General features: G+C 42.9%; 1 protein-coding gene across 6 annotated transcripts in view; it reads right to left on the reverse strand.

Moving 5' to 3' along the window:
• LOC131592981 (transcription factor 20-like) overlaps positions 1-21486 on the reverse strand; it is a 130466-nt gene that overhangs the window by 53967 nt on the left and 55013 nt on the right. Inside the window, exon 1 of one of the 6 annotated variants that reach the window (XM_058865044.1) lies at positions 11847-11897. The exons of the other annotated variants lie outside the window; for them this stretch is intronic. The gene's annotated coding sequence lies outside the window, so the exon portion shown is untranslated. Of the gene's footprint in view, positions 1-11846; positions 11898-21486 lie in introns of those variants that run through there. 6 annotated transcript variants of the gene reach the window in all.

Consider the following 21486-nt stretch of genomic DNA (forward strand, 5'->3'; position numbering starts at 1 on the left):
AAAAACCACTTGTATAACACCAAATCAGAAATACAGACATTTTTGCATCTGCAAGTTTTCCCTACTCACTAAGTGAACAAAACTGAAATACCATCTCCAGTTTAGCTTTGCACTTTTAGTGAAATGTACTGTTAAATTCATACTCCTAAACATGAGGAAAGAAATTTGACAAGAACAACTTCTGTTGTAAGCCAGTATTTAAGCTGAAGTACTATGAAAACATGTATTTCTAGAAATATTACAAATTATCAAAGTTCAGCAGAATTTTGGCTGATTGTATACATCTGATTTTATTATTATGCCATTGGTTCTCAGTCTCAATCAACAGCACAGATGCACTTAAAAAGCTTTCAAAAATCCACCAACCTCTTGTTGAAAGTTATCTATCCAAATTTCTGACAGACACTGCTATTTTAATAAGAATCTATGCAAATCAGTCAGATTCCATTTTATGTCAAAGATTAAGACAACAATTTTGGTTTCACATGTAGGGTCAATCTTCTCTAGCCCAGTTGAAGAGGTCCATCTCTCTCTATGGTATTAACACAGCCATTCACGAACAAGTCAGATCAGGGAACTGATACGGTTCAGAAAATTCGGTGAGGGAGAAAAGCCATTTCTGACCTGACAGATCCATTCACTGTATCATTACACAAACATCTGCACCAGCAAAACAGACACAGCAGGAACTGTTTTAAGTGGTGTGGCTACTGAAGGGCACTTGAAATCAGGAACTCATATTTAAAAGGCTCTTCATTTTTACACAAGAGTTGAACTACCCTTCCTAACACCAAAATTAAAATAATACTGAACTCTCGGCTCATCCCCCCCCCCCCCCCACTCCCCAAGCCTCCAGATCAGCTGACTGCACATCCTAATCCGCCTCACTCATCCTCCAAAAATTTTGGCAATTCATCAATTCATTACATACCTCTTATTGCAAAGTGACCTTATCCATACCCCCTATGTCCTCAAGCAGTCAAACATGATACCTGCTCCAGCAACACAGCAAAATCTGAACATCCACTTCAAGAACCACTTCTGATCTGCTCCTCCTGAGACATGCAAGACAGGAGGCTCAGCAAAGGCATTGCAGCTCTCACTAAACCTTCACCTCTCAGTTGCAAAACAATGAAAAGGAGAAGTCAATTATCAATTGCAAGAGGAAGGCAGTAAAGTGCAAGCAGTGTTCTATCTGCCCAAGCTCCCACCTTCTGTGGAGAAATTTATCCAGTATCTAAAACACTCAGAAATAAACAGTGGGGGGAGAAAAAAGCCCACCATCCTAACACATTATTTTTAATTAGCTTTTGTAATTTTTCATACTAAGCAGTAGCCCCAGCTTGATGACAAGTTGCTAAGATGCATACTTACAAGGATCATATTTAATAGTACCTGTAATATGTCTGTTTTTTCTATTCAACACAGTCCATACAATTAAATCTCTTTATTCTTTTTTTACCATGTCTGGTGTAATGAGCCTGTAACTAAGACCCCTGGGAACTCCTCAAGGCAAATGAAATAAATTGACATAAAATCTGTATCAGTTATGTGCAAGTATTATTACAATAGAGGCTATGCACTGTACACAAGAATGATATCCACTGATCAGGATAAAACCAGCATTGAAGACAATACCACCTATTTACATTATAGGCAGTAACATTAAAATCAGGTAGAAATATAACCTTGATCTACCTAAACTAATAAATTAAAGAATTACTCTTCAATTGCAGAAAAGCTGTACTCAAATTTATACCTTCCAATCCTTTTATAGATAGCTCTTGTTCCTTTAAAGCAAGACAAAAAATTTAGCTTTAGCACTTTAAATTTTCACTAGCTAAGGTTATTCTTTCTATTAATTCAGCACTTCATACCTTTAAATCAATGCAGATTTAAGAGGACTTTGAGTGTGGAACATCTGCAAATACTATTGCTATGGCACACTTTAAAAGAAAATACAGTCAAGGCCATATAATGTTTACTGATAAAAAAATCTGGACAGAACCTTATTTTTCCCAAACATAAGAACTGTTTGAACTTCTCTAAAAAAAATATGAAAAAAAATAATTCAAAGCATTTGTAAGATTTTCACACTAGAAGAACAACTTTTCTTTGCCTAACATTTCTCCTTGTCTCCTACAACCTATGTCCTCTAAATATCACTTTGCTCATTTTTCCACACTTCAGATTCCATAGCATCTGCCTCATGTTGAAGCCACAAACTGAAGCAGACCCATTCTTACAGTAAGCTTTGTCTTCTGAGACTAAAAGGGAGTGACTAAGACTACAGCCATACTTACATGGAGACAGGAGAAACAGTTCAGATTAATACAAAATAATTTTATACATTTAAATAATTCTACAAAGAGACTGCTTCAGAGGTAGTACTATTTTAAGGAGGTCTTCTCCCTTCCTATCAACCCATCCCCACCCCTGCAGGCTTTCTCTGAAATTTTCAGATTGGACCAGTTTCTTGCACCACCTCATTATGCATCCCCACTGCAGCTCCACTGGCATAGCCAACAGACACAGGAGAGAGAGAGAGAAGGCAGCACAACACAATGCTGGAGCATAAAGTGATTAAACTTCTAACACATCTCAGTCTGAAGTCTGAAAAATCTAGGTTTTAAACTCAAGCCACCAAAAACGACACTCCTCTGTAAATACTGATTACTGGAGGATAACAAAGATACTGCACTCAGAGCATAATTTTTGGAAATGCTAGAGTTAACATTTTAAAGAAAGACAAAGGGAGCTTAGATGGTCCACTACTCTCAGAATCAGTCCCACCATTCTCTTAAGTTCCCACACTCCTACAGTCATTTGTCTTGTACACCAGGGAGGAGAGAAAAAACAAAACCAGAAGTTTTGTCTACTGTTTCTGTCTCCACCTATCTCCCCTCATGAAGAGGCCAAATAAAGAGGTACAATTAACATAAACCATACATGATGAATTACACACAACCATTTTATAATGCTAATGTAGTCCTAGTGTTCTATTCCAAGAAAAGCAGTATATCTCTTTTTGCCCCTGCTCTAAAACATCCCAACTTTCAATGAAAAATGAAGTTTGTTACCTTGTTTCGGCTAGAAAGATGGCAACTAAATGACTTTCACGTTGAGAATTGTTCCTGATTTAATTCTGCAAGTCCTGTTAACCCACTAAGCAAAAGGACCTTACTCCTCAGCTCATTCCAGAAAGGCAATGCACACATAGAGACAAAATTCCATGAGGAAGCACAGACCAATAACATCTTTATAAACATTACAGTTCTGTGGATAAGCAAAGAAGTTTATTTCCTAAATCCTCCTCCCTTCCACTTTCAGAAACTCCCTAATGCTGTTTCTCATTGAGCTAAGAGACGTGCTTTCGTTTGACCCAGGTTTACCGAAGCTTTCTTTTTCCACCAGCTTTGACAAGGTTTTGACTATGCTGCGGAGTATATGTATAATTAACCTCTTCTCCTCCCCTTGCTATTTTCAGCAGCTCTATTATATATACACCCCCTTCTGGTTTTCCACAAATTCCACCTTTCAAACATAAAATAAGCTGCATTCCTGCAAGGCAAAAAGACAAGGAAACAAACAAAATGAACACATGACAAGTCAAATTTCTATATCTTAACTGCAGGATACTACCATCATTGAAATAAAAATGTACTCAACCAAGCAATTCACAAGCAAGAACAGTTTTGTCTCTGATAACAACAATATTACATATACCTAATGCAGAAAAGGTGAAAGACACCAAATGTAGAAAAGTACATAGAGCAAAAGGAAAAAAGGCCAGAATGCAAGAATCCCCATTCTCCAAAGAAAATGTGTTATTAGCTGAAGTCAGAACTGTAAAGACATAGAATACCACACTGCAATGGACCCCCAGCTCATCACCAAAACCAGTGCCCTACCACAGCTGGCAAACAAACAATTCTGCAGCAGAGTTCTCTTTACACACTCTCAGAGTAACATGGTATGAAGTGTTTCTCCATTAAAATGCAGTGATTTAGATGGAAGGGAGGTAAGGACAGCACAATTCAGTTCTCATGCAAAATAAAAAGCATCTCTTCAGAGCAAATCTCAATTATGCTCCTGCTACTTCCGCTCTCCAACACTAGAGAAGAGAATCTGCCACTCACTCAGCAATGCCCTGCAATACAACGACAATCTGCTACCTCCTTCTGTAACAATTTTACCCAATCCATGTAATTTACTGCCTGCTTAGTTTCTATTATTATTAAACTTACCAAGACCTATCTAAAAGACCAAATTTATGTAGCAATACACACAAGTTATGGTCAGGATCAAGAACATCAGAAAATCAGATGTACACATTTCACACAAAAATGCTGGAAAGATGAGAGAAACCTCCCAACCTCCACACAAGAAGTGAAATAGGTGAAGCTGATAGTGGCCAAACCAACTTACACAACGTGACAGAACACTGCTGAATTAATTCTTTTTCCTTTGAATGCGAGATGAGAGACAAAAGGGAAAGACATGGTTTATAGTGTCATGGAATCCATTCCCTTGTAAAAGACCTTTAAGATTATCAAATCCAACCCCTCCCATAGAACTGTCAAAGCCACCACAAAACCATGTCCTTTACCACAATGTCTACACATCTTTTTAAACACCTCCAAGGATGGTGACTCCACCACTTCGCTGGGGAACCTGTTCAAATGTTCAACTTCGCCAGGTAAAAAATATTTCTTAGTATGGAATCTAAACCTCCCCTGGCACAACTTGAGGGCATCTCCTCCTCTCCTATTGCTTGTGACTTGGGAGAAGAGACTGAACTCTACCTGGCTACAGCCTCTTTTCAGGTAGTGTAGAGAACAAGGTTTTCCCTGAGTCTCCTTTTTTTCAGGTTAAACAATCCCAGCTCCCCCAGATGATCCTCCTAAGATTTGTGCTCCAGACCCTTCACCAGCTTCATTGCCCTTTTCTGGTTGTACTCCAGCCCCTCAATGTCCTTCCTGTAGTGAGGAGCTCAAAACTGGACACAGGATTCAAGGTGTCTCACAAGTGTGAGGGGCTGGCCACACTATATCTGATAGGAGTCAGGCTGCCACTGTCACTTTCCGTCCACTCTGCCCCCAGCTGCAGAACTGCATGGTGCTGTTGCAACCCAAGTGCAGGACCTGGCACTTGGCCTTGTTGGACTTCCTCCTATTGGCTTCAGCCCATCAACCCAGTCTGATCAGATCCCTCTGCAGAGCCTTCCTACATTCCACCAGATCAACACTGCCCAGCTTGGCATCATCTGCAAACTGACTGAGGGTGCAGTCAACCTCCTCACCCAAATCATCGATAGAGACATTAAACAGGACTGGCTCCAGCACAGAGCCCTGGGGAACACTGCTTGTGACCAGCCACCAGCTGGATGCAACTCCATTCCCCACCGCTCCGAGACTGGCCATTCAGCCAGTTTTTCACCCAGCAAACAGGGCACCCATGCAGGCCATGAGCAGCCAGTTTCTCCAGAAGAATGACGGCGCAAACACTACCAAAAGCTTTACTAAAGTCTAGCTAGGCAACATCCACAGCCTTTCCCTCATTCACTAAACAGGTTACCTTGTTGCAGAAGGAGATGAGGCTGGTAAAGCAGGACTTGACTTTCCTAAAGACATATGCTGACACGGCCTGGTTATCCCATACATGCCACATGAGGACACTTAAGATGTGTTCCATGACGTTCCTTGGCACAGAGGTCAGGCTGACAGGCCTGTAGTCCCCAGATCCCTTCCAGCCCCTACTGTAAACAGCCATCACATTTGTCAGCTTCTAATCATCTGGGACCTCCCCAGGTAGCTGGGACTGCTGACAGCAAGCGGCTCAGGGAGTACTTCTGCCAAGTCCATCCAGGCCCGTAAGTGGTGTAGCAGGGTCACTGGCCATTTTCCCTTGGATTACAGGAGCTTTTATCTTCTCCCCATCCTTTTCTTCCAGCTCTGGGGACTGGATACCCAGAGAACAATTGGTCTTACTATTACAGACCGAGGCAAAAAAGGCATTAAGCATCTCAACCTTTTCCTCATTCTTTGTCACTTTGTTTCCCCGCACATCCAATAAAGGATTCTCTTCAGCCCTCCTTCTGTTGCTAATGTATGTTATAGAAACATTTTTATTGTCTTTCATGGTAGCAGCCAGATTAAGTTCTCACTGGGTTTTAGACTTCTAATTTTCTTTCTGTGTAACCTAACAACATCCTTGTAATCATCCTGAGTTTAATGCCCCTTGTTTCAAGGGTCATCTCTTTTTATTTTCCCCAAGTTCCAGCCAAAGCTCTCTGTTCAGACGGACCAGTCTTCCCTGCTGGCTTATCTTTCAGCACATGGTGACAGCCTGCTCCTGCACTTTTAAGATTTCCTTCTTGAAGAATGTCCAACCTTTCTTGACTCCTCTGCCCTTCAGGAATGCCTTCCAAGGGACTCTGTCAACCAAGCTCCTCAACAGGCCAGAGTCTCTGCTCTCTAGAGGCCTGAGGCGGCAGTTCTGCTGACTCCCCTCCTTACTTCCTGAAGAACTGAAAACTATCCTTGCATGATCGCTCTGCCCAGGATGGCCTCTATCACATCACCCACCATCCTTCTCTGTTCACAAACCACAGGTCCAGCAGGTGCCTTCCCTAGCTTTCTACCTCATCATTTGTGTCAGGGGACACACACTCCAGGAACCTCCTAGACTATTTCTGCCCTGATGTGTTGTATTTCCAGCAGAAAACATAATGTTAATCACGGGGTATTCACTACATTTATCATATAACCATTTATGTTAATTTTTAAAAAATCACACATTGCATTTTCACTATTCCAGAACAACTACTTACAGAAAACACTGTTGAACAAATCAAGCCTCATGGAAATTCAAGTGTATCCAGGCATCTAACCAAAGTTAACAGCAAACTGCAGATATTGAATTGAAGGCTGATTAACAAAATTTCATTATGGTGTATGAAGGTTTATTCCTATTCTGGCAAGTATTACAGCACATATTTTTCTTTCAGCTAATAAGTTTTAGGTATGTTTTTTCCTAGTCATTAGAGATGCTGTACATGGACACAAGCCATTCAGTCAGCTCTGCTAATACAAAGTCTTTAGATCAGTTAAAAGCTATTAACAAGATACTTTGCAGCATCTAATTTTACAAGGAAAGTGATATGAACAATACTTCCAATAAACTGTACTAAAGCTTCCAGCATAGTAGCTCCCTATACAATTTCTAGCTAAGTACTGAGCTCTTAGTAGAGCTCATCAGAGGGTTCTGTTTAGGATTTCCAATTTACTAGCAATTAGATGACTGAGTTCATACTAGTAAAATACTACAAAATAAATCATCGTATTCCAGCACAGAATATGCAATTAATTCCATACACAGTTACTGGTATGAACATAGGCATGCTGTGTGCTTGTAATGAAGAGGTAGGGGGAAAGAAAGTAATTTTCCTAGATTTTTTCAATTTGTTGCATCACAATTGAGACAAGAAATAATGGCCTTCCCAAACAGAAAACAGGTCAAATCTCAACGGACTCAAGCCAGGGCTCCCTGACAAAGAACCTGGTAACACTTTTTCCACTCTTCCAAAATCATCACAGGTTACAAACACTGTGGTACAAGAGAAGCAGAAAAAGCACCAGAAAAAACAAGCATATTCACTGTCACCCGGTGACAAGAGGATGCTTGCATTTTTAGCTACCACTGCTTAGCTCCATTCTTGAGGTAAGAGGCAAGAAGAAACAGGAATCTTACTGCAAGATCACTGCTCTGTTGTATCCAAAACTGGAAGTTTGACTGCTTGTGCTGTTGTTCATGAAGGCAGCAAGAAAACTTTTGAGAGCTGGTAAAACGCAGTTCTGCATTTTTTTGTCTTCAAAAGCAAACAGGCAGCAAATCACGGACTCTAGAACACCCAGAGCAGATATTATCCTCCAACAGGGCTAAACAGAATCCACTTCTGATTAAATGTCAGTCTTGACTTCTGAGTGTTTGGATCTGGCCTTTTATTTTTGTCCTTTTCTGTTATTAAAATGAAAGGAAACCCATGTACATGCATAACGAAGAACGTCACATGCTTTTCTAAGTGACCCCAAACAAATCAATATGTATCTCAGTGGTAAGCACCAGCAGAGAAGCTCAGCTGAAGCAATCAAGAAGTGGTGTGGCCAGACACGAGTGTGACACAGATGTACCAGCAGTGCTGTACATGGCTGTAAGACATCTTCCATTTTTCCAGTTCAGCCAAGACTGAAGTCTAGTCAAGAACTGTCAGGAACTGGACCTGAGTCATAAGAATAACTGAACCACCTTTTTTTTTTTTTTTTTAGTAACTATGAAAAGTTTGATAGGAACAGAACTGAACATCACCTCCCACTACAGGGAGGCTATTCCCAGGAGAGCAGTACCCTCTCCTGCATGATTTTAGAGAGGTATACACCTCTGCTTACATTATGTGTTCTCTATCAGTAACACTGAACACTTTTCTACAATAAAGAAAATTCTACATAGCATATCAACACTATTAGAAGTGGGTCTAAATACTTTATTTTTGATTTTAGAAGTCCAAAAGCTAAACCAGAAATTAAAAGGTTATTTTGAAAGAGATCTCACCAAAACCAGTCAATAAAACCCATCTTTTGCTGTCAAACTGCAGCTTAAATTTCTTGAATGGTAAGAGTTGATTTGTCTTAGGCCAGTCTCCATCAACAAATTAGTTAGTTGGCTCATCAGAAACTGCCACCCATAGTCTTTCCCATTTCAGAGGCCAACCATGGGAACAAGTAACACAAAGTCTCACACAGTCAGTTAAGGTACACTCTGAAGCCTGACAAGCCAGTACTGCCAAAAACGTTACTAAATCTTTGTAACTGATAAGAACTCCGGTTCCCAATACATGAGTGTAATACCTTTCATAAGTACAAAATATAACTGAAAAAGTATGAAAAAATAAACACATGCTTTAATTAAAAAGCTATCCCACCCAAATGGAGATCTGGCATGCCCTGTGCCAAAAGGCAAGATATGCATAAGCCAGCTATAAACGCTTACATACTTTTATATCAAATTATAGACAAGCCAAGGAAGCAGCATGAAATTATTCAAGTTTATTACATATTATGCCCTCACTCCAGATAGCAACATGCCAAGCTGGTGCAAGAGGACATGTGCACTGCAACTCTTTCGAAGGGACCTTCCAAGAGCAGTGTTATTGCTGTTTTGCTGTGCCTCACCGGTGGTTTAGTTAAACGTGGCCTAAAAAGGGAGAAAGGGGGTATGCAATGATTTTCTTTTTAACATGTCCTAAGAGCCCAAAGGGTTGTCTTTGCACACATTTCCACAACAGGAAGCAAGAGGGAGGAAAAAAACCCCAAAATCCTACACATTTCACTCTGTCCTACAAACTTGACGCTTGTAGGACATATATACATGTATCAATCCTAGATTGATACAGAACCATTAAGAATGCTTTTACTTACAATCTGAGTGCCCTTTAAAATGTAGCAAACAGGTTAGTAACAGCCTATTTCTTCAGCTGAAGATTAAGGAAGCTTATTTTGACAATAAAAAGAGGTCTCCTTTACAAGTAATACACAAATAAGTTCTCTTTCATTTAAATAACCTTTACATCTTTCTTACGTGTTATAGAAACAGATTTACTCTTTAATAAAAAATCACTTCAGGGTATTTTTATGAAGCATTAGTAACAAAGAAAAGGAACAACAACAAAAACAAAAAGGTCATCTGATCTCCTATCAAAGTCACTAACACTGAAGCGGCTCCTACAGGTTTCACATTGGGAAACATGATTAACCTGCCCCAAGCTGCAAAGGTACATGAAAGCATATGTTTCATCAATCCCAAAACCTCTGAAAGTTGATTTATAGGGCAAAACCCAAATTATGTCAAAACACACACAATTCTAGTACAATGGATGCCAACAGACAAAGCTAAGTAGTCTGAAGAATACCAAACCAGCAAAAAAGTCCAAGAACGTCCCCCTAGACATTTAAACCTAACAATACAAAGCTTAAAAGCTATCCCAAAACTACAAGATTTAAAAGAGTAAACAGGAAAATAGCGTTTTTTATATAAAAGTAATTGTCATATTTTCACTCAAATAGCATAGTAACTTGCTTGCTAATTTAACCAGAATACACAATATTCATTTCATGTACCAGCAATTTGCAGAAATGAGGAATGACTATCCTCCTTGTAGCATTAACGAAGTTTAAGAGACAGATGACTAAGCGAATAAATCTTTTTACTTTTTTTAATAGTAATTCTCTCTGCAGTACACTAATGCAGATGCCTTTTAAAATGCCAATAGAACCTAATACCAAGATCAAATAATACGCCTTCAAACAACTCAAAGTGAACTAACATGGAACCCTATTTAAAGATGTGGATTTAAAGAAAAAAGAAAAAAAATAAAAAGAAACCATTTCAAACAAGTGAAAACTCAAATAACAGTACCAAAAATTATTTACCACATACAAATACACTTAACCAAATGCAGTTGGTTAAGCTATGTAATAATACCCATCAATAAGCCTCAAAAAACAAGCTTATCTGACAAAAAAAAAGTCTAGAAAATGCGTAAAAGAGATCAGCTCTTCTTGAATTGAGTTCAGCCAATGTGCTACAAATCTAACCCAGAAGTTGCTGCATCTCCATCATCCAGTCACTTATTGTTCTATAAAATCTGAGCAGAGGTGGTCCAACTGCTCCATGCAGATCTATTGGTCAGGAGGCATGGAAAAAATCATACTCTCCAAAGAATTACCCGTGCATGCAGCAACAGATGGCAACAAGCGACACAGACATGAATAGCTTTAAAAATGCTAACCTAAACACAGAAAGCTCTGAAACTCAATCCCCTCGCAGGTGTACCTCTTATTTTCCTTTTGTTTTCAAAGGAGGACTTAAAAAAATTGAATGGTACAGAAAACAATGTTGCAATTTAATCAAAGTGCTTGCCCTTTTAATGAAGGAAAAGGCAGTATACAAGAAATAAAGGATGCTGGTGGAGCAAAATCTACCCACAGAGACAGTCACTTGTTGATTCACATACAAACATCTTATTTTCAGGTTAATAACAGAGCCCCAGTACCACTATGCAGCTTTGATACATAGGTTAAAACACTTCCGTTACATAACTTTCTCTTATTCCTCCCCTCAAGGTAGGAAAAATAACTTCCAACTGCAGCCCAAAACACAACTTCCAGCAAGGTAAGCACCATTAACAGAAGACAAGCTGATCCTCACAGCAGCCCAAACACATTATATCCTGATTATCTCTGCAGATAAGCAACGGCTACGTCGAGCCTCCAAAAAAGCAGAGGCACTACAAACCTCAGGCATTACCAACACAGCCTGTTCACCTACTACAATATGAGCACTGTGCATCCATCTTCTCCAACAGTTTTAATCGTTTATCTCTTCAACGAAAACACCAATCCCCACAACAACTTCACAATTCTTGCAAAAAAAAACCATTCTTCCGGGACAGGAAAACAGGTGAACACCTCACCAGGCAGCACGAGGGCCTCTTTGAACACATGTAAACAAACATTTTTTTCTTTAAAGAAAAAACAAAACAAAACACACCACAAAAAAAAAAAAAGGGGGGGGAGGGGGTGGGTGGGCGAGAGAAGGTTAAACTACCCAGGAGCCCTTTCACAAGCCCCCCTCGTACGCAGCGCTCGTCCTCCAACTCACTGATGAGACCCTCACATCCCTTCCCACACGCCCAGGCGACCTCGGCTTCCCCCGCCAGGAGCTCGCGCTCCCTCCCCAGGCCTCCCCCACACACCGACACAGCCCGGGCGAGCGCGGCCACCCCTTACCTGAGACACCCCCCCACCCCCGCCGCCGTGCCCGGCACCCTCCGCCGCGGAGGGCGGGGCGGGCGGGGCGGGGGCGGCTCAGCAGCGGGGACGGCGGGGCCGGGGGGCAGGCGGGGGCGCGGGGGAATCCGGTTCCATCCTCCTCCCCTCACTCACACCTCACACATACACACACACACACACATACACACACAGGAAATAACACGGGGTCACCTGACCCCCGGCAGCCAATGGCGGCGGGCGGCGGTGGAGCCAGCGCGCGCGCCAGCGGGAACGGCGGCGCGAGGCGGCGAGTCCCGGCCGGGCGAGGGAGGGATGGAGGGGAGGGGGAGCGGCGCGTGCGTGCGCGCCCCCGCAGGCAGGGACGTGCCTCCGCGCGCGCGCGGAGGGGTGGGGGGGCGCGTGAGGGAGCCACTTCCCCTCCCACCACCACGCGCCCACTTAAAGGAGCCGCACGCCGCCGCCCACCCCCCCCCCCCCCCCCCGGGCCGTCCCGCGCGCTCAGAGCACGTGGGCGAGGCGCGCCCGGTGCGCGTGCTACTCCAGCGCGCCCCTGCGGAGGGCACCGGGGCTCCGGGCCCCTCTCCGCCGGCACCGGGCCAACTCACATTGCCCTCTCTTCATAAATCAATACCGCCCCTCTCCTCCACCGCCCCCCTCCCCCCCCCCCCCCTCCTCCTCCGCCACCCTCACCCTGCCCCAAGTCATTTTAAGAACCGTCTTTGCTCCGTTTGCTCATTTGTGTCCGCCCGGCCTCCCCGGCAGGCACAGAGCGGACAGCGGCGGCCGAACCCTCACGGGGCCCGGACGCCTCTCCACCGGCCCGGAGCGCTGGAGCACACCTCGAGGCGGCAGTCGGGCCGTACAGCCCGGGCTGGGCGGGCCCCGAATCGGAGGTGCCTCGGCGGAGCCGCAGGGATCTCAGGAAACAACATGGAGGCGGCCGTGCCCGGGCTCCCCTGCCCCGCAGCCCCCGCCCGGCGGGAGCAGCACCGGCCGTGCCCGGGCTCCCCTGCCCCGCAGTCCGCCTGCCCGCGCACCGCTAGCCCAGGGCCGCCCGGACTATGGGAAGCGGCACTGCCAGCCCTCCGAGTCCCCACTGGCCTTGCATTTTAGAGTCCGGTGTGTCTAGTTGTACTTCCGTGCTGGAGAGACAATTACGCATTTTTCAGATTATTCGCTAGTTTTTGGGTTTGAGAGCAAGGGAGCAAGGAGACTGGTGGATGGGGCAGCTGTAGAGCAAGGATGCAGTGCCTGTCAAATCATCACCTCCTTCATTTAAGCCTGTATGGCAGCAAAGGAAGCTCTATATGACATTACAGTTTCCTCCATCTGCCACTCAGAACATTTCACATGAAAACGCAGTAGGGCTGGCAGTCTGTGAAGCTCTTAAATGCTGGGCAGAGAAAGCTCAAGCATCATTTAAAACTTGCTTTGCCAGGAACTTTACTGAGCAGATATGACACTTTCAATAACTGCCCCGTTTCCCAAGCTTTGTTTCCCAGATCCTCAGCAAGCTGTATTCCAGGAGAAGGCCTCTGCTCAGAGCTCATCCAAAAGGCAATGAACTGCTGAGAAGGACTGTGTTGTAAGCACAGCCAGTTGACAACTTCACTAATGGCTCCTCCACAGGTGACTTACTTTTTATGAAAAATGAATACAAACCACCACATCTCATACCATGCATTATCTGTCAAAAATAATTTGGAGGCTGGCTGAAATTCCATCTAGATAAGCCTAAAATGATGCCAGTAGTCTGGGGAAAACAACCAGAGCAGACAATAATTACACATGCTTCTACCATTTGTCTTTCAAGTTAACAATTTGTGGGTGTTAGGGACTCCCCAGCCGTTGGTCAGGCAATCATGCAGCTGGAGCATCTAGGAAAGACTTGCCTGCTCCTCTGCTCGCTTGTCTTGGGACATGAGAGGCACTGGCTCCTTTCTGAGACAAGTCTACTGCTGTGATCTATGCCTTATCTCCTTCAGATACTGCGATGCACTCTGCGTCAGCTCCCTGGAAATTGCAGCTGGAGCACACAGGCGCTGCATTACCAAGTGCTTTCATAGTACACCCTGCTCTCCTCGGCACTGGCTGCCCATTCACAGGTAGTGTTTCAGGCACTGTGCTTTGCTCACAGGAGATGGAGATCATCACTTCCTTCGCATGGAGAAGAGGCTCCGACAGCACATTCACCGTGACAAACCCACGAGGTTGCTCTCATCAGAAACAGCCTTAATCTTGTTGACTGCCACAGCAAGCTAAGAGCTTGGTTAGAGCAGCATTCCCCCTGGGGATCCAGGACTGTGATAAAAGCTGTAATGGGGTGGGGGAACTCGGTAAGATTTTTATGATTTGGTTTTCCATTATGTTTTCTGATTTTGAAGTGAAGCATCAATTGAGGTCAATCCTTTATGTAGATTTATAAGGTAAGAGTGCTTAGAGCACTCTAATTTAAGCTAAACTTAAACTTACCTTATGGTAAAACCCTTTGGTATATATAAATACATGAGAGCACAGCTTATCTTGATAAGCTTGTTATATCAAGGGTTTTTTTACCTAATGTCTGAAATGAAGTTGCAGCATAAATAGCAGAAGTTTTGTAAAATGCTCAAAAACACATATAAAAATCCAAGGACAGCAACTCTACCCAAGTCAAACATTTCTCAAAGGACCAAAAATAAGTGAATTCACAGAGTTAAATATCTGAATCTCTACTCTGCTGCAGAGCAGCATTTCCCATCTCCATTATGACTACTTTATAGGTGTTACAATGGAAATACAACAGGAGTTGCTTTTTAAAATATTTAAAACCTTGAAAACTATATGGCTGATTTTGAAGGATGAACTGAAGTTTTAAAAGAGCTCATGCTATAAATACAGGCAATTGTCACACCATCGTCAACTGTTGCATTACAGTAGGCATTACTGGTAATACACAGGGTCAATAAGTGCAGAATGTAAACAAAGTTATCAAAACTATATTATCATGCAAGTAAAGACGCCATATCCTTTGCAGCTTTCCAAGTGATATATCAGGCTTCAACATACAACCCCACTGAGCTTAATGGATAATTTAATTCTCTCAGAAACTAATTTTTGGCTGTCTGCAGACTCCAGATGAAAAACCACTGTCATTAGTACACCTTGTTCACATTGCCAAGTTTTCCTTTGCCACTGAACATTTCATTTTCTTTCCAGAAGAAAGAAATTCAACCTTTTGACTTGGCCATTCAGTGACATCTATCTACTTGACCACCGTCAGTTACACAAAAAAATTGTTATAAATAAAACATTACTAGGACTAATGAAGACAGTAACCCCATCATGCTACTAGGGCTACAATCCCACACAAATGATCAAGATGGGAATCTAACACCCATGCAAGCTTTTCTACTTCAGGGTAAAGTCCTCAGTTGCATCTATATGCTCTCACCCTTCAATTCTGAAAAGAAGAAAAAACCCCAGGGATTTAAGGCCAAAAATGGTTACAAACAGACAAACAAATAAAAAAAAAACAACAAAAAGGATCTTAAAGGATCAATTTTACAATCACGACAACAAACTAAACAGGTTTGAATGTAAATTTACAGCAAATACATTCCATCATCCAAGAGTAAGTGCTATAAATTCAGCAGATGTGCTACACCACAGTCGTAAGAAAGACTGAAGTCTCTGCTTTTAGTGCAAGAAAACCAGCTCGGTCATAATTGTATAGAGTCACTATGGACTACCAGAACAGAAATTTTCCAAATCCTACCGATTTCCTCCCTGAAATCCTCCCTGCCATCTCCTAATCAAAATGCTTTTGAGGATAGAGGCACAAATAAGGCAGGAAAATAGCCTCAAGACTTGGCACCCTCCTCTATAATGGATGGGAGATTCTGAGCAAAATAAAGTCCCCTAAGTAGCCTTCTGGGTTAGTGTCACTGCTCCCACCAGTGCTGCTGTCATTACACAAATGCAACCACTGCTGCATCTTACTGCACATGAACTCACAATGGCTAAAACAAACGTTTTTGCCTGCTATGCCTTAATGTAAGGCTTACCTTGCACTTCCCTTTCCCCTCTCTCACAGATCCCAGAGAAAAATTGTCCTTCTGACCCCAAGAGGACTGACAAATGGAGATGGAGAGTCTCCTTCTGTCTTTGAGGTCAGCACTTCTGATCTAGCTGTAATTCAGTAATTACTCAGTTTGTGTGGCTCTCCAGAAGCATACATTAGCAGCTTGGAGGGGGAACAGAAGGATGACACCATTCCTGACCTCAACCACCTCTCATCTTCACACACCCCCTGAGCTCCCTCTGCCTGGAAGGGCGGAGGACAGTAAGTGATGCAGGATGGGGAATCAAGAACAAATTTGCAGGTAACATATGCTGGAAAGTCTCTGAGCACCCCAGTGTTTGTTAGAGGAAACATGATTTCTGCATGCAGCTGGTGGGGTCCTCTGAGAGATTTCTTCTTCACAAAATGAAAGGTTTTGCTGCTGATGCAGCACTAGGAAGGTGAAGCCTCCGCAGACTCAGGCACATAGATTTCTCACAGACATGGCACCCGTCCCCTCTAAGTATTACTCTTATCGTAATCTTTTCCCCTGTTACACAATTTCATGTCATGCACAGGCTCACCACTGCACTTTTACAGCTTTCATCTAGAGGCTCTTAGATGCTATGGGAATGGGCATTAGTGACTACCTTGAAGATAGATAATACAAAACATGACAGCAAGATTAGGCACCTACAGGTCACGCAACTGGGGACTGAAACTTATATTCACGGTGGGACAGCTACATCTTTAAGTGACTGTAAAGCAAGGGCAGCTCACCTGTTTCTCTTTCTCCAAGAAAGACATCAGCATGGCTACATTCATTAACATTTCTTACCTCTCTTTCTACCTATCCCTAGGATTTCCCATACCTTCCTCCTATTTCTTTTACACTTCAGATAAAAAGTGTTACATCTGACCCTACACAAGGGAGAAGCGGTATCAGACGTCTCCCAAGGAACTGCAGCAAAGATAGAGAGGGCTCTCCTCTCATTAATTCACTGATATTTAACTTTTCCTCTTAAGACTACCAAAGGATTTGTGCTTGCTGGAAAATATTTTGGACAGGCACAAGTTTTCAGCATACTGATGGCCAGGTCTTGGGTGCATCACTTGGAAGCTGCTCTCCTCCAGGCACTGGGGAGATCTCCATAAACCATAGCATTAAGTCCTACAGCCCCTTCCTGTAACTGAACAACTGGATTGCAAGACTTTGGAGCATCTCAAAGGAAGGAAAAGGAATGAAAATGATAAAGCAGCTGAAGGTAGGTAGTGTGAATCATAGCAGGAAAAAAATTAAAACACTGCAACACTTCTGCCTTTTCATCTTCCCATTACAAAGAGCTGATTCATGAAAATAAGATCTTTGTACCTTAAGACCTCCTCTGCTTCTTCTGCTTCTTCCTTTTGCTTCCTGCCAAAAAGCTGCTTCTGGCAGAATAGAATTAGTTGCTGTGAAAGTGATTGTGATGCTGCAGACAAAAGAATCTGAGTCCAGCAGAAAAAGCAAGAAACAACAGAAGCTGAACTTTTGAGGAAAAGCCAATCACATTTCCATGCAGATGCCCAGAGTCATAAAGGTGGAAATTAAAACAGAAAGCCATACAAATAGGATTCTCCAGCAAGACAGTCTCCAACAAGGCAGAAAAGACCATAAATGAATCTTCATTATCTGAATTGCTAAGCATATCTAAATAAAAGTAGAAATTCAAATATTAGAACTTGTCTTTTTACATGATCTTACATAAAACCAACTCTGCCTTACTTGAACATGTTTTACAGAAAGGGATTTTTTCTCTCTCTTACTTCTTCTAGCCCTTTACAGAGGTTTCATTTGCTGGGGTGGCTTTTTCTGCCTACGGGGAAGTGGGAATTTCTGGGCTTAACAAGCTCAAATCCCCATGACATATAGTTCCAAATTTTAGAGGCAACTAAGATTTTGATTCTTACTTTGCTCCCTGTTGGCTTCCTCCCTGATGTATGCAATAGCTGTTGAATCTCAGCTGTGCCAACAGGAGAGGAAAAAAAAGGTCCCTGAAGGAACAGCTTTAGTTCTTCCAGTCACCTTGCTGCTACCACACTCCAGAATTCCAGGCACATAAAACAGCACATAAGAAGAGCTTCCAGCAGCAAGAGGCCAATGCAGAAAGCATCAGACTGGACCAAAACCAAGAAAGTCTTCCATATTCATCTGGTAAGAAGTCTGCACTTATACTGGGTAGTAGAAACCTATGGGTACACTAAAGATAGACATTGCATGAGATCACATTAACTTCTTGTCATAGAAATAAACTTCTGTGCTTTCTTTTGTTACATATAGTAATATTCTCTGGTCCTGATTCATCTGAGAGATTGGTTTATTGAAAGTATTTATAAAGTTCCAACACAGTTTACTTATATATCTCCTCTTGCTAACAAAACATGAGGGAAAAAACCTACTTCAAACACAACCACTTTAATTACTTTGTATCTTGAGACTCATTAAAGTTTATTCAGTGCTCAAACACTCTAATTCTACATTTCAAAAGATAGTAATGTCTTATTTTAGTGCCCTGCATTACTTTAAAGTTGCACTCAAATACGAATCAGGACAGGGCACATGAGAACATACAGAACTCACAACCTTGAATGCAACATATTCCACTATTTATGAACACTACTGACACATCTGGGGATGGGGGAAAGTAGCATATTTTCATTCACATTACCTAAACCAAGTGATAAAAATGCTTTAAAAGCTATTAGGCAACAGACACAAAGACACAACTGTCCTCAGTTAAGAAAATCAGACTTTAATTTTTAAAGGCTGGACAAATCTATCATTAGAGAGTCCAAGCCATACAGCAAAATCTTAAGTAACTTGGTTTTGTTTCAAGATTTGAGGGATTCTTCCAGTTGCCTACTTAAGTTCAGGTTCAAACTAACAAAACCTCTGATCACATATCATGGATTTTATCATTCCTCTTTAAATGATTATCTTCTGCAGATGGGAATCCTGTTGGCACTCACATTTGTCCTGAGAGATGATTAGGACTGAAGGTCTCCCATTTAACTTCTGTAAATGTGCTGTGAGTAATTAGACCTAAACAAAATACTGTCAGTTCCATTAGGGCTCTGAAAATAAGGTCAGCACTTCTTAAGACGGCAGAAGCAGAACAGATACCTCAGCAAGCACAGTTCACGTCGACCTACCAACTCAGTCTCCACTGGTTTTAGCAAGTTTGAAAATAGCCCAAACTTCCAAATAATAAAACAAGCTATTCACAGTGGCATTTTCAATGAGAAGCAGCAGCATTGGCTGTGGGGGGGGCTGCAGTACTCAACGTCATCCCCTGACAATCCCAGCTGAACGCAGGTTTAATGATGGCACACTGGTTACATTGGTGGAGAGAAAGCCCTTCACCAGGGTGAAGTTCCACATTCCCTGGGGTACCTGCCTCCAGCTCAAGGATCCCCTCATCAGGGCCAAGCCTTTTCATAGCAGAGAGCATAATGTGAGAGAAGAAATGACTACTCTTCTCCAAAACAACTCTTACAGTGTGATTCATTCCACAGGCTAAAGATCTAGGTGTCTGCTTACTCCTAATATTGATGAAAAAGGGTAGTCACCCTATTTGTAATGAGCTAGCATTATCTCATCTTGAGAAACAAGAAGTCAGCAGCTAGCCTCAGGTGATAAGTAGGGGGCTTCCTGAACAGTACTTTTAACATTGGGACACAAGTTTAAAAAACAACAACAACAAAACAACAAAAACACAAAGAAAAGAAAGAGGAAAAGCAGTTGTGGATACAAGAAAGGGAATATCTTAAAAGAAATGGGCGGGGGGAAACTAATTAACGCTTTCAGCTCCTTCCCCTTCACCACTGCCTGGAAATTCTTTTCTGATGCACACATTGCCTGCCTAGGGCTTTTTGAGAGACCCTTGCACATCCTCACTGATTACTTCCCCTACTCAGGGAGACAGACTGTCCTTTACCCTAAATGCTTTTATCCTCTTGATGAGGTCTCTTACCCAGCTGGATCCTGCTTCCTTCTCCCACTGCAATCTCTGAGCCTGAGAGAAGACACCTGGGGACCTTCCACTTTTCCTAGGAAAGACATTTAATCCTTTCATATCCTAGCATGGGGCTGAAGTGATGCACATCTTCCCCCAACCTGAACACCTACGGTTACAGTCCTGGGTGACAGACGTCCCCAGCTGAAAAGAAATCAAAGGAAAGGGTTTTCTCCACTGTTTTCTGCTCTTTTAAAAGCAGATAGATAAAGAACTGAGGAAAGCCCCATAGGGGACAATCCTGCCATAGCCAAACAAAATAATGAGGCTTAAAATCTCTTCTGTATCTATTCTTAGCTAAATCACATCCCAAATGTCCTCTACCCTCAGTTTTGCAGAATGCACTTAACTCAACACTCCCCACCTCACAAGCAGTGTCCAGTCCCATTTGGTCACCCCCACTCCTGCTCTCCCTAGGGCCAGAGGTCCACAGGAGGACATCTCAATAGTTCTTTTGACTTAATCCTCCAAGGGGCCTGTGGGGTGATTCTAGGTTTCACTTCCCAGGCAAACTGGGTAGTGACTCAGACAAACCAACAGACTGTGTTGTGCACAGACAACGATTTTTATCTTCAAAGTGCTTTACAAACTTAAAAATTCTTACTTCCCCTCTGAGAGAAAAAAAGAAGGAAAAAAAAAAAATCCCTAAACAACACCATTGTGATGGAACAGAGATGCAAAAATGCCTAAAAGTTCTTTCATGTTGGAGCAGAGGCAATGGAGAGGAGTCCTGTGGTGCAGCACTGCTTTGGATTTGGGGTTGTTTGTGGCTTTTTTGGCTTTTACACCAAAGACCTGGATTCGAATCCTGTTTCACATCACTCCAGTAGGACAGAGGCTCTTAAGCTGTGGCCAGCAGGTCCCTTCCCCAAGGACCATGGAGCTGGGGCTCTGAGAAGCAGGTGGCAGTACATGGGTGTCTTCCAAGAATCCACTTGCTTGTTCAGACTGCAAAAGTGCTGCACAATTAATTATACATCTGTGCTACAAAAGATCAGCTCTATAACTGCAGGGGGTGCTATTCATCAGCCTTGAAACATATTGGCAGAGGACAGCCAGGGTCCAGTAGTTGAAATAAAGAAATAAATAACTACAAAAGCAGGAGGTGCTCTGGGTCCTTAGGAGTGAAGTGCAGCAGCAGGACCCAAGTGACCCCGGAGTGGAGGGAAGCCTGGCCCTGCAGACAGTCGGGACGCGGTGCTTTTCACAGGAGTTTCATGAACCAGAGCAGCAGAGAAGCCGCCGGTCATCGGGGTGATCGGGGTGAGATGCGTAGGCAGAGCGGTGGCAGCAAGGAGCCTGCCTGACACCTGCCCTTTTCGTTTCTCAGCCCTCCCCTTTCATGGAGGCAACAAAAACACCACATTCCCAGCTGTGAGAATCCAGTTCGAAGTGGCTTCACCAAAGGGCAAATGCAGAAGGACCCCCTTTTGCTCATCCCTTTCTTTTGAAGCCCTCCTTTCCTGGAGCAGGCATTTAGCAAGTACAAATACACCACAACATTAGGCATCCTTCCACTGTCACTCTCCACTATCCTTCC

Source organism: Poecile atricapillus, chromosome Z (genome assembly GCF_030490865.1).
Source record: "Poecile atricapillus isolate bPoeAtr1 chromosome Z, bPoeAtr1.hap1, whole genome shotgun sequence".
NCBI classification, from domain to species: Eukaryota; Metazoa; Chordata; class Aves; order Passeriformes; family Paridae; genus Poecile; species Poecile atricapillus.